The sequence below is a fragment of the Piliocolobus tephrosceles genome, unplaced genomic scaffold, assembly GCF_002776525.5.
Source record: "Piliocolobus tephrosceles isolate RC106 unplaced genomic scaffold, ASM277652v3 unscaffolded_43, whole genome shotgun sequence".
NCBI lineage: Eukaryota > Metazoa > Chordata > Mammalia > Primates > Cercopithecidae > Piliocolobus > Piliocolobus tephrosceles.
The window spans coordinates 377,827-394,462 of record NW_022327642.1 but is presented as its reverse complement, the minus strand read 5'-3'; positions in this window follow the sequence as shown (position 1 = coordinate 394,462).

The window sequence follows — 16,636 nt, the reverse complement described above, 5'->3', positions numbered from 1 at the left end:
ATCTCAGCTCACTGCAAGCTCTGCTTCCCGGGTTTATGCCATTCTCCTGCCTCAGCCTCCCGAGTAGCTGGGACTACAGGCACCCGCCACCTCGCCCGGCTAGTTTTTTGTATTTTTTTAGTAGAGACGGGGTTTCCCCATGTTAGCCAGGATGGTCTCGATCTCCTGACCTCGTGATCCGCCCGTCTCAGCCTCCCAAAGTGCTGGGATTACAGGCTTGAGCCACCACGCCCGGTAGAAGCCAAATTTCTTAATCAATATTAGCAAATTTAATCCAGCAATATATAAAAATGACATTATATCATGATCAAGTGGATCACTCCAGGAATGTAAAGGCTTTTTGCTTTTTTTTATTTGAAAATAGTGCACCCCATTAACAGGATAATAAATCATAACAAGCAAACAATAAAAATTAAAAGTTCAGTTCAAAACATCAGAAACAACTTTGAAAAACTTCTAACCCATATGCATGATAAAAACTCTCAACTCTGCACTAATAGGGAACTTCATCCTTCTAATAAAAGATATTTACAACAAAGCTCAGATAATATACAGTCATAGAAAGTTATTATGTCATAAATTATATGGTGAAATACTGAATAACTTCCTTCATAGCCTGAGTTCAGGGGAAGAATGAATGCTCTCTTCTAGTCAACATTTTATACAATGAATTTAGTGAAATATTAAAACTGTCTACCATAAAACAGAAAATAAGGCAATGATGTTTGCTGTCTTTTATTCAAAACATCTGTTTAACATTATATTCAAATAAAAAAGTAAAATAACATTAATTTAAATAAACAAGTAAATATCAATGTATGTTAAAGATCTGATTTTTTTAGAAATTATGCTGGGCTATATAAAACTATCAGCACTAGTAAGTGAGTTTAGTTAGGTTGATAGATTCAAGCTAAGTATACAAATATATATTATATGTTTACATACAATAGAAAACAATTAGAAAATAAAATTAATAAATCAATTCCATTTATAACATTATCAAAAGTTTTAGAAATAGACTTGAAAGCTCTGAAATCTGAAATCATTAAATGTGAAAAATACTGAAATTTCAAAATATTGCTTACAATAAAATCCTAAATACTTACCATTTTAATACATTAAGATAGTCAGTAATGATAACGTATCATTTTCCTACTTTTTGATTTATATACTCAATGCGAACTCATACAAAAACTTTGTAGAATTTTTTGATGGAAATTAACAAGCTCTTTCTATAAGTATTTGAAAACATAAATGATCTAGAATAGGAATCAACATCTTTCTAATAACAGGACCTTGAGTCCTGTCACCAACAAACTACGATCGTTTCCTTCAACTATATACTGCTAGTCTTCTTGTTAACAATCATGACCTAAGAAGTTCAAATAACATTGCAGTGAGAAATATGTAAATGTGGTGTAGACAAGAAAAAAGAAACAACTAAAAACAACAACAAAAAACAATTATTTTCTAGATTAGATCTATGACATTCGCATGAGAAGGCAAAAACACTTTCAATAGTTTATCTAATAGAGTAAGAAAGTGGGTTTGCCTAGCTTCATTGTCTTTATCTCAAGTTCTTTTTCCTACTAATTATGCAATTCAAATTAATGGCATGATTTGACAATGTAAGATATTAAATAACTCTATCTTTATCCTATTTTTAAAGCTATCCATTTTATAGCAACACTCGTACAAAGTTGAACTGGATTTCATGTTAATGCTGTCACATAGCTTTCTTTTCACAAAATTCTGAGGAGATTTATTGGAATTTTTCCTCAGAAAATTTTTGGAATTCAACAATTTGGAAACTCTATTCCATTAAACCCTATTGATATAAAAATCATACTAAAAATAATAGGGCAAGATATCAACCTATTAGAAAATTGGAACTTTAGTGGAAAAGCAAAAAAAAAAAAAAGCTGGAATATTCAATGATATGCAAATACGAATCCTTAAACTGAACACAAGGTCACAGAATGAGGTACTGATGGAATGAATATACTTATTGTGATCTGAACTACTTTGGTGTTACAGCAATCACAGGTTTTTAAAAATTGCTGAACCATTCAAAGAAAATCTAATCCCATTTTTAGAATTAGATTTATAGATTTTTATGTGCATGAATCATCTTTGAAATTTCTGTGATTGCCCATGGAATATCTTTGCATATATCACAAAGTTTCCCTAGGATGATTCGTTATCAGAAGAAGCTCATTGTCCCAGAAGTGTATTATACATCCCTAAATAAACAAATCCATGTTATTTTGTGCTGACATTATAAATAGCAGGTATTTCTTATAATGTAGCCAAATTTTGGAATGTTTCTGATCTAAGTGACTCTATAAACATGCTTTCTTTTTGTGAAACTGCTTAATTGAACTAAGAAATTACCCATAATCATGGACCATATGTTAATGCTATAATCAAAACTGCAATTACCCTTCCTACTACATACACACACTTATACACACACACACACAGACTAACTCAGTGTGTAAAACTACAGTCATCCCTTAATACCCATGGGGTATTCATTCCAGGGCCGCCAGTGGTTGCTGAAATCCATAGATGCTCAAGTCCCTGATTTAAAGTGGTGTTAGTATTTGCATATAACCTACATACACCCTCTTACATACTTTAAATCATCTCTAGATTACTTACAATGCCTAACACAATGTAAATGCTATGTAAATAGTTGTTATAGTATATTGTTTAGGGAATAATGACAAGAAATAGAAGTTTGTACATGTTCAGTGCAGATACGTCCATCCATTTTTTTCCGCCAAAAATTTTCTATCTGCAGTTGGTTGAATACAAGAATGTGAAACCTATTGTATTAAATACAGTTGACTGACTGTATTTAAATTTCTTTATTCAAATTGATAAAAGCTTACTTTTAGAGCCCACAGTTATTTAACTATTAAGGATTTATTTTGGTGCTGCTAACATTCATATTGCATTACCTAACATGCTATAGTTAACAATTCTAGTTATGTAAGAGATAATGTAGATTATTCATATTTTGCAGATCATGTAACAAGTAAAGTAATAAATCTGAATCTCCTTTATAGAAGACGTCTCTCTCATTATACTGCTTAGAAAGTTACACTTAGAAATCTGGCATGACAGCCAAATTCATAGAGTGTGTTATTAGTAGAATCATGATTCCCAGTGCCTTGCTTATTATATTCTACACGAAATAGCAGGGTAGGCCCTGAAATCACCTTTGAGTGTGTATCAGGAGAAAATGTAGCTTATAGTAACCTAGAGTCTTAAAAGAATTAAACGTTTTAATGAAAGTGTTTCTAATACTAGTACATTAAATTTAAAAAATACACTCTTTAAAGCAGCATGATATAGGAAAGAAATGGTGTACTTTATCTAAAAAAGAGTGGATATTTTATTTTTAGCAATACAGAATGTGAATAATCTAGGGATAGTTTTTTCTCCTCAAAAATGACAGATAAGAAGCTAAGCATTCGGAGAACAAAATTGATTACTTAAAGTTTAGTCACACTTAAATTACACAAAGAGCTGAATTCTGACTGCATGTATTCATGGATGTTAAAATAAGTGAGAAGATGTGGCAAGAATTCGTTAAAGGCTTTTGTGTTCCTTATGGAATCACCATTTTTTTTAATTGCCCATAGCGAGGATCCCACTTCTATGAATGCTAGCTAGATGCAATACCTTTATGAACAAACAAACAAAAAAAGTATCCATCATAGCTAGGGAAAACAGTAGATTTTTTAAAAAATCATGGACTCTATGTAGTATCATTTTAGGAATATAAATCATCTTTTCCTTCATGATTTAAACACACCAGTATCAAATAGCCTCATGGCTATATCTTTGAATAGATAGGTTTACTTCATCTTTTGCCTATACCAAAAGTATGCCATCCATTTATTTTCAGCATAGTTTATCATTACATATATATATAAGAAAATCAATAATGACTAATATTATGAGCTTTTAGTATGTGGTATGCCTAAGGCTCAGTATTTGACATATATTACCACATTCAATGCACCCAACAAAACTGTGAAGCAGATAATATTGTTAACACAAGTTACAATCTAAAAAGTGAGGCCTTGAGGGACTTAGTAAAGTGTATAAGGTCGTAAAGCTAACACATGTTGGAACCAGTGCTTCAATGCATACCAACTGGATCAAAGTTAAGATTTAAATCATTACGCTATGTTATATGTGAACTTAAACAATTTTTCATGAATTGGTGATACTCCCATGCAAAACACATAACCAATAAATGATCTGTGTCAGTGAGAATTAAGTTTGGCTGCATACAAGGGTAAGTCTAAATTCATGGTGGCTAAAACAATGTTCTGTGTTATGTAAGACCAAATCTAGGCCTCGCAGGGATGATGTGCTGCCCTGCATTGTCCAGAATTAAGTAAATTCAGTTTTTTCATTCATCATTCCTAGATCATGTTTGTCCTCATTGTCCACGATGGCTAGATGTCAGCCATTACTTCCGCATTTTGAGAAAGTGAATAAGATCCTCTCTTCATTTTCTGTCCTAGAGGTTGTAATTTGGCATTCTCACACATCTTTTTGAAGCCATCCTCACAGGGCTAACAAGAATTCTGGACAGAAAATAGCTATATTTAAGCATTGATCAGGCTGCACCCTGGCCTACTTCCTTCTAACTAAGAGGTAGCACTAGATACTGATCATTTGCATCTTCATGGCTCCTATAGATAGGAATTCTGATATTAGAACTATAAAGCTTGTGTTTAAGAATTAATTTGCATCCTGATTGTTCTTATAGTTAAGATCTCTGATGTTAAAATCATAAGACTTTTTTTTTTAAAGGATCACCATTTTTCAGATTCTGAATGCCAGCAGAACAGCTGACTCCAAACAGCTTGAAGACCCCCACAACAGAACTGAATCAGCATGAAAATACAGTTTCTCTACTTCTCTGTTCCATGACTTCACCCTGCACTCTTCTACCAAACAATGATCTCCCCACTTTGGCCTATACCAAAACCCTTAAAAAACCAACCCTAGCCCCAGATTCCTTGGGGAGACAGATTTGAGGAGTCCTCTTACTTCCTCATTAAGCAGCCTTAAAATTAAACCTCTTTCTTTGCTGCAACTTAGTGTCTCAGAATATTGACTTGCAGTGCATTTGACAACAAACCTATCATAGTTATATTATTGGCTGCAATTTAGTCTATGTTCACATCTATCTAAAAGGAATAGTGGAAAATATAGTGTTAATTTTGAATGGGTATAAAACTGATAAAAATTAAAGGCTCTGTTAATGTAGAAGGAAAAATGATCTATTAAGGAAGCAAATATCTAGTTTTGGTCACACACATGAACACTTAGATGAATAAAGAAATAAATAAAAACACTATGTTTGCCAGAATCCAGGGTAAAAATAAATATTAAATTAACTATAGAAAAATAATTTTTAGAGAAATCATGAAATCAGACTCTTAACTTTCAAGCATTGAAAATGCTTGTTTTTATGTTTGTAAAATAAATAGCAGGCAAATGTACTTCATCACCCTTAGAAAAGAAAAGTTAACAGAAATAGAATTAGACAGTGTATGTATTAAAGGAATTAAATGTTCTTCAAAATAAAATCATTATGTTCACAAGGTCTGAATCAATTTCAGACTATCACAGGTTGGGTGTACCAGAAGCAGCTGTTGAGTTGAAGTTTAAAGCACAAGATGTTTATTATGAATCAACACACCTTAAAGGAAGGGAGAGGAAGCAGAATTGGACAGAGTGAAATCAAGTCAAGCTATGATGCAAAATTGTCAAAACTCTGGCCAACAGGATGAAATATCTGGAACAAGGATTGCCTGTCAGAGTTGCCCAATAGTGATAGAAATGGCTAGGCTTCTCTAGCTCACCTCATCTCAGTCTCTAGATGTGGTCAGCTATGGAAACGTGTGACTTGGGCAAGGCCAGTCTTGCACTTGAGGTGTTGATTACAAATATGTACTGTTTTCCCTACTTCCGTCTCTAGGCCACTGGTAACTGGTCCTTGTGACTAATTCAGATAGATCATTTGAAAGCTGAATTATTACATTTGGATTAGAGTTTTATTTGCTACCAAAATATAACTCAGTGAATCCTGATAGAAATCCTCATGGTTTTTTGTTTGTGTGTTTTGTTTTGATAATTGAATCTTTACACTTAGATAGGCAAATTCACATGCATTTTTTTCCCCAAAAGCTTATGCCCAGATAGAAGGCTAGGCCCTTTTATTTTATGTATGTCTCTTATAAGCAGTATATAGTTGAAAAAAATCTAGCCTGATATATATTTAAGCCAAATCTAACCTGATACAAGTATCTAAGAAGGTTATGAAGCCAGTATGTGCAATTCTGAATGTACAAGGTATTGTACAAAGTTCAGTTAATCAAAGAAAGAATTCATGTCAGAGAATGTTTCTAAGAGGCAAAAGAAAATACATTGACAGAACAAATGTATGAAAAATATCCAGTATCTATTGCAGAGAACATAATAACAGCTGAAATTTGAAGAAACCCTTTTAACTTTTTCCTTACAGACATAAGTAATATTATTACAAAGGTAGGTTGAAGTTAATGGGTGATATGAGAAATTAAACCTGGATAGGGAACTAGTGTAAGCCTATCAAACCTGCCATTCCCAATCTATTAGCCAGGTTCTGTGAAGAAAGAGAGAGAGGTTTTTTTTTTGCCCCTCATTTAAATTTCTGTCTTGTATATTGCCTATACCATTCTCTTGTCAAGTAATTCATCCTGTTTCAAGAGCTTTCATATTGTCTTCAAATGTTATTTATAACATGTGCCCATTTATTTTTATTGTATTTATCTCTTTTTCCTAAACAGACTTAGTCATTTGTAACCTAATTAATTCTCTATCAGTTATATTTTTAAATTATCCCATATTATGTAATACAAACCTAGTAATATATTAGAAAAATTAGTTTTGAACGTCAGTATTTTTCTACATTCCAATACTGGCTTCACTATTTACCCTTTCTGAGATTGGAAGTTCTCTAGTCATGTTACCAAATTATGTAGATAAAAATTTATGATATAAAAGAGATTGTTCTTTTTCAAGATGCCCTAAAAAATAGAAAAAATATAAATAAACTTTATATCGTTCACTGCATCCTAATAATATATCAATAAAGGCATGCATTCTTTTTATCAGTATAACTGAAAAGCAATATATATAAATATTCAAAAAACACAAACATTTGATTCTAGTGCTTATTTTACCACTAACTTGGAATATACTTGTAAAAGTGAGTTAAATTCCGAATTTTTATTTTGCATCTGAAAATGACAGAAATAACATTTTAAGTTTGCATTTTATCATATTATTTCCCATTTATTCCTCAGAATAAAGCAGAGATAAATATTACTACCTTTATTTTCAAGATGAAATCAAAGGCCTCAGAGGATAATAACTTGCCTCTAATAAGTGAGGAACATGGAATTTAAGTTCAAGCTAAATCTCACATATCTTTAGTCTCTAAATTAAATTGTTCTATTCAATTATAAAATCAATAGGTGTATATATAAATTGGGAAATAAAGAATAACCATTAAAACTAAAATGTTGACAATACCTTTATTACTTAACCTCTCTCTTTGAGGTGAAGCTGAATTGAAACTTCTTATAACACCACCAAGAAAATAGTTACCATATAAAATAAAATTAGCTAACTTTTTGCTATGGACCATTTTAAAGAAGCGAACACAACTTAAAAGTAACATAAAATAAAACACATTAATTTCAGTTCTTTGTAATGGGCTAAGTGAAGTAAGATAATGAGAAAAATAAGTGATTGGGAGTTAAAATAAGTGGTAGTATGAATATTTCCAGTCAGGGTAAATTCTGTACTCCAGAATCTTGAACTATTTAATCAAATGTGAATTTCTGTATTGAAGAATTGCTAACATTTGAGCATAGTATAAGAACTGAGGCCATATATCCGAGGTGGTTCCATGATGGCTGAATAGGAACAGCTCCAGTCTATAGCTCCCAGTGTGAGCAATGCAGAAGACGAGTGATCTCTGCATTTCAAACTGAGGTACCAGGTTCATCTCACTGGGCCTTGTTGGACAGTGGGTGCAGCCCACAGAGTGTGAGCTGAAGCAGGGCAGAGCATTGCCTCACCTAGGAAGCACAAGGGGTTGGCAAATTCCCTTTCCCAGCCAAGGGAAGTTGTGACAGACGGTACCTGGAAAATCGGGACACTCCCACCCTAATAATGCACTTTTCCAATGGTCTTAGCAAACAGCACACCAGGAGATTATATCCCGCACCTGCCTCAGAGCATCCCACACCCACAAAGCCTTGCTCACTGCTAGCACAGCAGTCTGAGATCGAACGGCAAGGTGGCAGTGAAGCTGCGGAAGGGGCGTCCACCATTGCTGAGGCTTGAGTAGGTAAACAAAGTGGCAGGGAAGCTCGAACTGGGTGGAGCCCACTGCAGCTCAAGGAGGACTGCCCGCCTCGGTAGACTCCACCTGTGGGGGCAGGGCATAGCTAAACAAAAGACAGCAGAAACTTCTGCAGACTTAAACGTCCCTGTCTGACAGCTTTGAAGAGAGTAGTGGTTCTCCCAATATGGAGTTTGAGATCTGAGAATGGACAGACTGCCTCCTCAAGTGGATCTCTGATCCCCGAGTAGCCTAACTGGGAGACACCTCCCAGTAGGGGCCAACTGACACCTCATACAGCTGGGCGCCCCTCTGAGATGAAGCTTCTGGAGGAAGGATCAGGCAGCAACATTTACCATTCTTCAATATTTGCTGTTCGTCAGCCTCTGCTGGTGATATCCAGGCAAACAGGATGTGGAGTGGACCTCCAGCAAACTCCAACAGACCTGCAGCTGAGGGTCCTGACTGTTAGAAGGAAAACTAACAAACAGAAAAGACAACCACATCAAAATCCCATCTGCACATCACCATCATCAAAGACCAAAGGTAGATAAAACCACAAAGATGGGGAGAACCCAGAGCAGAAAAGCTGAAAGTTCTAAAAATCAGAGTGCCTCTTGTCCTCCAAAGGAACACAGTTCCCCGCCAGCAATGGAACAAAGCTGGACAGAGAATGACTTTGATGACTTGATAGAAGTAGGCTTCAGATGATTGGTTATAACAAACTTCTCCGAGTTAAAGGAGGACACTTGAACGCATCACAAAGAAGCTAACGACCTTGAAAAATGGTTAGACAAACTAGAATAAATAGTGTAGAGAAGACATTAAATGACCTGATGGAGCTGGAGACCATGGCACAAGAACTACATGATGCATGCACACGTTTCAGTAGCCAATTCACTCAAATGGAAGAAAGGGTATCAGTGATTGAAGATCAAATGAGTGAAATGAAGTGAGAAGAGAAGTTTGGAGAAAAAAGAGTAAAAAGAAATGAACAAAGCCCCCAAGAAATATGGGACTAAGTGAAAAGACCAAATCTACATCTGATTGGTGTACCTGAAAGTGACAGAGAGAATGGAATCAAGTTAGAAGACACTCTTCAGGATGTTATCCAGGAGAACTTCCCCAACCTAGCAAGGCAGGCCAACATTCAAATTCAGGAAATACAGAGAATGCCACAAAGATACTCCTTGAGAAGAGCAACTCTAAGACACATAATTGTGATTCACCAAAGTTGAAATGAAGGAAAAAATGTTAAGAGCAGAGAGAAAGGTCGGGTTACCCACAAAGGGAAGCTCATCAGACTAACAGCGGATGTCTCAGCAGGAATGCTACAAGCCAGAGGAGAGTGGACCAATATTTAACATTCTTAAAGAAAAGAATTTTCAACCCAGAATTTCATATCCAGCCAAACTAAGCTTCATAAGTGAAGGAGAAATAAAATCCTTTACAAACAAGCAAATGCTTAGAGATTTTCTCACCACCAGGCCTGCCTCACAAGGGCTCCTGAAGGAAGCACTACACATGGAAAGGAACAACCAGTACCAGCCACTGAAAAAACATGCCAAATTGTAAAGACCATCGATGTTAGGAAGAAACTAACTAACTAACAAGTAGCTAACAACCAACTAACAAGCAAAATAACGAGCTAACATCATAATGACAGGATCAATTTCACACATACCAAAATTAACCTTAAATGTAAATGGACTAAATGCTCCAATTAAAAGACACAGACTGGCAAACTGGATAAAGAATCAAGACCCATCAGTGTGCTATATTCAGGAGACCCATCTCACATGCAGAGACACACGTAGGCTTAAAATAAAGGGATGGAGGAAGATCTACCAAGCAAATGGAAAATAAAAAAAGCAGGGATTGCAATCCTAGTCTCTGATAAAGCAGACTTTAAACCAACAAAGATCAAGAGAGACAAAGAAGGCCATTACATAATGGTAAAGGGATCAATTCAACAAGAAGAGCTAACTATCCTAAATACATATGCACCCAATACAGGAGCACCCAAATTCATAAAGCAAGTCCTTAGAGACTTATAAAGAGAGTAGTACTCCCACAGAATAACAATGGGAGACTCTAACACCCCGCTGTCAACATTAGACAGATCAATGAGATAGAAGGTTAACAAAGATATCCAGGACTTAAACTCAGCTCTGCACCAAGCGAAACTAATAGACATCTCCAGAACTCTCCACTCCGTATCAACAGAATATACATTCTTCTCAGCACCACATCACACTTGTTCCAAAATTGACCACATAGTTGGAAGTAAAGCACTCCTCAGCAAATGTAAAAGAGCAGAAATTATAACAAACTCTCTCTCAGACCACAGTGCAATCAAATTAGAACTCAGGATTAAGAAACTCCCTCAAAACTGCTCAACTACATGGAAACTGAACAACCTGCTCCTGAATGACTACTGGGTACATAACAAAATGAAGGCAGAAATGAAGATGTTCTTTGAAACCAATGAGAACAAAGGAACAGCATACCAGAATCTCTGGGACACATTTAAAGCAGTGTGTAGACGGAAATTTATAGCACTAAATGCCCACTAGAGAAAGCAGGAAAGATCTAAAATCAACACTCTAATATCACTATTAAAGGAACTAGAGAAGAAAGAGCAAATACATTCAAAACCTAGCAGAAGGCAAGAAATAACCAAGATCAGAGCAGAACTGAAGGAGATAGAGACACAAAAAACCCTTCAAAAAATCAATGAGGCCGGGCGCGGTGGCTCAAGCCTGTAATCCCAGCACTTTGGGAGGCCGAGACGGGTGGATCACGAGGTCAGGAGATCGAGACCATCCTGGCTAACACGGTGAAACCCTGTCTCTACTAAAAAATACAAAAAACTAGCCGGGCGAGGTGGCAGGCGCCTGTAGTCCCAGCTACAAGGGAGGCTGAGGCAGGAGAATGGCAGGAACCCGGGAGGCGGAGCTTGCAGTGAGCTGAGATCCAGCCACTGCACTCCAGCCTGGGCGACAGAGCGAGACTCCGCCTCAAAAAAAAAAAAAAAAAAAAAAAAAAAATCAATGAATCCAGCAGCTGTTTTTTTGAAAAGATCAACAAAATTGATAGACCACTAGCAAGACTAATAAAGAAGACAAGAGAGAAGAATCAAATAGACACAATAAAAAATGATAAAGGGGATATCACCACTGATCCCACAGAAATACAAACCACCATCAGAGAATACTGTAAACACCTCTACACAAGTAGACTAGAAAACCTAGAAGAAATGGATAAATTCCTGGACACATACACCCTCCCAAGACTAAACTAGGAAGAAGTTGAATCTCTGAAATAGACCGAAGGCAGGCTCTGAAATTGAGGCAATAATTAAGAGCCTACCAACCAAAACAGGTCCAGGACCAGATGGATTTGCAGCTGAATTCAACCAGAAGTAAAAAGAGGAGATGGTACCATTCCTTTTGAAAATACTCCAATCAATAGAAAAAAGAAGGAATCCTCCCTAACTCATTTTATGAGGCCAGCATCATCCTGATACCACAGCCTGGCAGGGACACAACAAAAAAAGAGAATTTTAGACCAATATCCCTGATGAAGATTGATGCAAAAATCCTCAATAAAATACTGGCAAACTGAATTCAGCAGTACATTAAAAAACTTATCCATCACAATCAAGTGGGTTTCATCCCTGGGATGCAAGGCTGGTTCAACATATGCAAATCACTAAACATAATCCATTTTATAAACAGAACCAAAGACAAAAAGCACATGATTGTCTCAATAGATGCAGAAAAGGCCTTTGACAAAATTCAATGGCCGTTCATGCTAAAAACTCTCAATAAATTAGGTATTGTTGAGATGTATCTCAAAATAATAGGAGCTATTTATGACAAACCCACAGCCAATATCATACTGAAGGGGCAAAAACTGGAAGCATTCCTTTGGAAAACTGGCACAAGACAGGGATGCCCTCTCTCACCACTCCTATTCAACATAGTGTTGGAAGTTCTGGTCAGGGCAATCAGGCAGGAGAAAGAAATAAAGAGTATTCAATTAGGAAAAGAGGAAGTCAAATTTTCCCTGTTTGCAGATGGCATCATTGTATATTTAGAAAACCCCATCATCTCAGCCCAAAATCTCGTTAAGCTGATAAGCAACTTCAGCAAAGTCTCAGGATAAAATATCGATGTGCAAAAATCACAAGCATTCCTATACACCAATAACAGATAAACAGAGAGCCAAATCATGAGTGAACTCCCATTCACAATTGCTTCAAAGAGAATAAAATACCCAGGAATACAACTCACAAGGGATGTGAAGGACCTCTTCAAGGAGAACTACAAACCACTGCTCAACGAAATATAAGAGGACACAAACAAATGGAAGAACATTCCATGCTCATGGATACAAAGAGTCAATATCATGAAAATGACCATACTGCCTAAAGCAATTTATAGATTTAATGCCATCCCTATCAAGCTGCCAATGACTTTCTTCACAGAATTGGTAAAAACTACTTTAAAGTTCATATGGAACCAAAAAAGAGTCCTCATTTCCAAGACAATCCTAGGCCAAAAGAACAAAGCTGGAGGCATCACACTACTTGACTTCAAACTATACAAGGCTACAGTAACCAAAACAGCATGATACTGGTACCAAAACAGAGATATAGACCAATGGAACAGAACAGAGCCCTCAGAAATAATACCACACATCTACAACCATCTGATTTTGATAAACCCGATAAAAACAAGAAATTGAGAATGGATTCCTTATTTAATAAATGGTGCTGGGAAAACTGGCTAGCTCTATGTAGCAAGCTGAAACTGGATCCCTTCCTTACACCTTATACAAAAATTAATTCAAGATGGATTAAAGACTTAAATATTAGACTTAAACCATAAAAACCCTAGAAGAAAACCTAGGCAATACCATTCAGGACGTAGGCACGGGCAAGGACTTCATGACTAAAACACCAAAAGCAATAGCAACAAGAGCCAAAATAGACAAATGGAATCTAATTAGGCTAAAGAACTTCTGCACAGCAAAAGAAACAACCATCAGAACAAACAGGCAACCTACAGAATGGGAGAACATTTTTAGAATCTACCCATCTGACAAAGGGTTAATATCCAGAATCTATGAAGAACTTAAGCAAATTTACAAGAAAAAAATCAAACAACCCCATCAAAATGTGGGTGAAGGATATAAACAGACATTTCTGAAAAGAAGACATTTATGCAGCCAACAGACAAATGAAAAAAATACTCATCATCACTGCCATTACAGAAATGCAAATCAAAACCACAATGAGATACCATCTCACACCAGTTAGAATGGCGATCATTCAAAAGTCAGGAAACAACAGGTGCTGGTGAGGATAAGGAGAAATAGGAACACTTTTACACTGTTGATGGGACTGTAAACTAGTTCAACCATTGTGGAAGACGGTGTGGCAATTCCTCAAGAATCTAGAACTAGAAATACCATTTGACCCAGCCATCCCATTACTGGGTATATACGCAAAAGATTATAAATCATGCTGCTGTAAAGACCATGCACATGGATGTTTATTGTGGCACTATTCACAATAGCAAAGACTTGGAACCAACCCAAATGTCTATCAGTGATAGACTGGATTAAGAAAATGCAGCACACATAACCACGGCATACTATGCAGCCATAAAAAAAAGGATGAGTTAATGTTCTTCATAGGGACATGGATGAAGCTGGAAACCATCATTCTGAGCAAACTATCACAAGGACAGAAAACCAAACACCACATGTTCTCACTCATAGGTGGAAACTGAGCAATGAGAACTCTTGGACACAGGGTGGGGAATATACACCCTGGGGCCTGTTGTAGGGTGGGAGGAGGGGGGAGAGATAGCATTAGGAGATATACTTAATGTAAATGATAGGTTAATGGGTGCAGCACATCAACATGGCACATGTATACATATGTAACAAACCTGCACATTGTGCACATGTACCCTAGAACATAAAGTATAATAATGATAATAATAATAAAGAGCTGAGGCCATATCTTCCATTTGGTCCACCAATATTTTTACATGTACTTTTGATTTCTGAATATATAGAAAAATAAAAAATAAAAACTGTTCTTTCCTTTAGCATCTAAAAAATCTCAAACGCATTCCATCTATTTTTTTAAATTGAACCTTTCAAGTACATGTTTAGTATAGTGTAGGGACAGAGGAAAATTTCCTCTCTGCCTATTGAAGGTTTGCTGAAGTTGACCTGACAAAAGGCTGATTAATAGGAGAAAAAGTCATACCAAATGTATTTAATATGCATAAACGTGGGAATCTTAAGAAAATGATTACCTACTAACTTAATGAGATCTAGATGCTTATATATCCATCTTTATAAGGGAAGGGAAGATGAAGAGTTACAGGATTCAATTGTTCTCAGGTGGAATTGAGTGAACCCAAATAACAATAGCCTGTGTCTTTGAGTTCTACGGGAGGTGGTGGTAAACGGTGGAACTTCACTGTGAACAAAGATTGTCCTATGCTTCAGATAAGTCTTCAAGGCAATCTCTCAGAGCTGCCCTCAGAAGAACTGGTGTAAATTCTTTCTGTGCATAGTGATGTCTCCCAGTCTCTCCTCTTTTCTTTCTTTCTTTTTTTTCTTTTTTTTTTTTTTTTGAGACGGAGTCTCGCTCTGTCGCCTGGGCTGGAGTGCAGTGGCGGATCTCAGCTCACTGCAAGCTCCGCCTCCCGGGTTCACGCCATTCTCCTGCCTCAGCCTCCGGAGTAGCTGGGACTACAGGCGCCAGCCACCTCGTCTGGCTAGCTTTTTGTATTTTTGAGTAGAGACGAGGTTTCACCGTGTTAACCAGGATGGTCTTGAATTCCTGACCTCGTGATCCGCCCGTCTCGGCCTCCCAAAGTGCTGGGATTACAGGCTTGAGCCACCGCGCCCGGCCTCTCGTCTTTTCTAGTGTTTAAACTTTCCTGGTTATTTGATGAGATTCCTAAGGAAGGGGTTTTAAGACACTAGCATTTCTTTTGAAATGAAGCTTCTCTAGTCAGTTAAGAACACTCCAGAGCAAATCCTTTCCAGCACTTTGGGAAAGAAAGAAGATCAGAGATACAGGGTGCTGGGGAAAGGTTGTAGAAAGACCTTGGTTTTGAGGCTTATTTCAGATGCCTTTCAATTTTCTTTAATCCAAGGCACTCAGAAAGCCAAAGTGTCATAATTTGGGGCACTGTTTTTTGAGCCCAACATTAGTTAACATAATTTAGTACAAAAGCAATAACCAATCATTACACATTTAAGCAATCAACTACTAGCGTCAGCTTTTCCAGTTAATATATCTTTAAGTGAATATAAACCATCAATTGTTGAATTTAACTGTCATATAAGATCTCACTAGTAATTAATAAAAGTGTTTTCCTACTTTTATAGATCAAGAATCTGAGGCCCTGGAAAATTAAGTTATTTTTCCCTAGAACAAATATCTAGTCAAGATTTTAATTATATGGCAATTGAGGTAGTTTTTCATTACACAACAGCATTGTCTCCTTCTGCAGAATATTTCTATTTTTCAGTTTTTTAGTAGAAATTATATCATTCTAAATATAACCTATTTCATTGGGGGCTATAATTTATATAAATACCATTTTAAATGATATCAAAGTGCACCATATAAGTTAAGAATATGCACTTTTTTGAGTCAGACAGACATAAGATTAAATTCCAGTTTTAATACAGCAAAAGGTATGTGATTCTGGGCTAGTTATTTAGTTATTCACCTTACTTCCAAATTTTTATTATGGTAAAACATATTAACACGAAATTTACCATTTTAACTATATTATACATACAGTTCTGTGGCATTAAGTACATTCAGATTATTATACAACTATCCCCACCATTTACCTCTAGAACTTTTTCATCTTGTCCAATTGAAACTCTAACATTAGTAATATGATGTATAATATTATGATGAAGACTAAATGCATCAGAGTCCGCTAAACATACCCTATGCTTATTTCATTTAGTCTTCACAGCAATATGATGACATACATGGTTTTACTAATGTCAGAGTTTTAGTTGAAGAAGAGGAAGATGGCATTATTAATACGTGGGTCAAATAACAAAATAAATGAGAGATGGCATACAAAAACTCAAATATAACAGTATATACATTGAAAGTATATGTACTCCAATAGAAGACAATTTTTATAT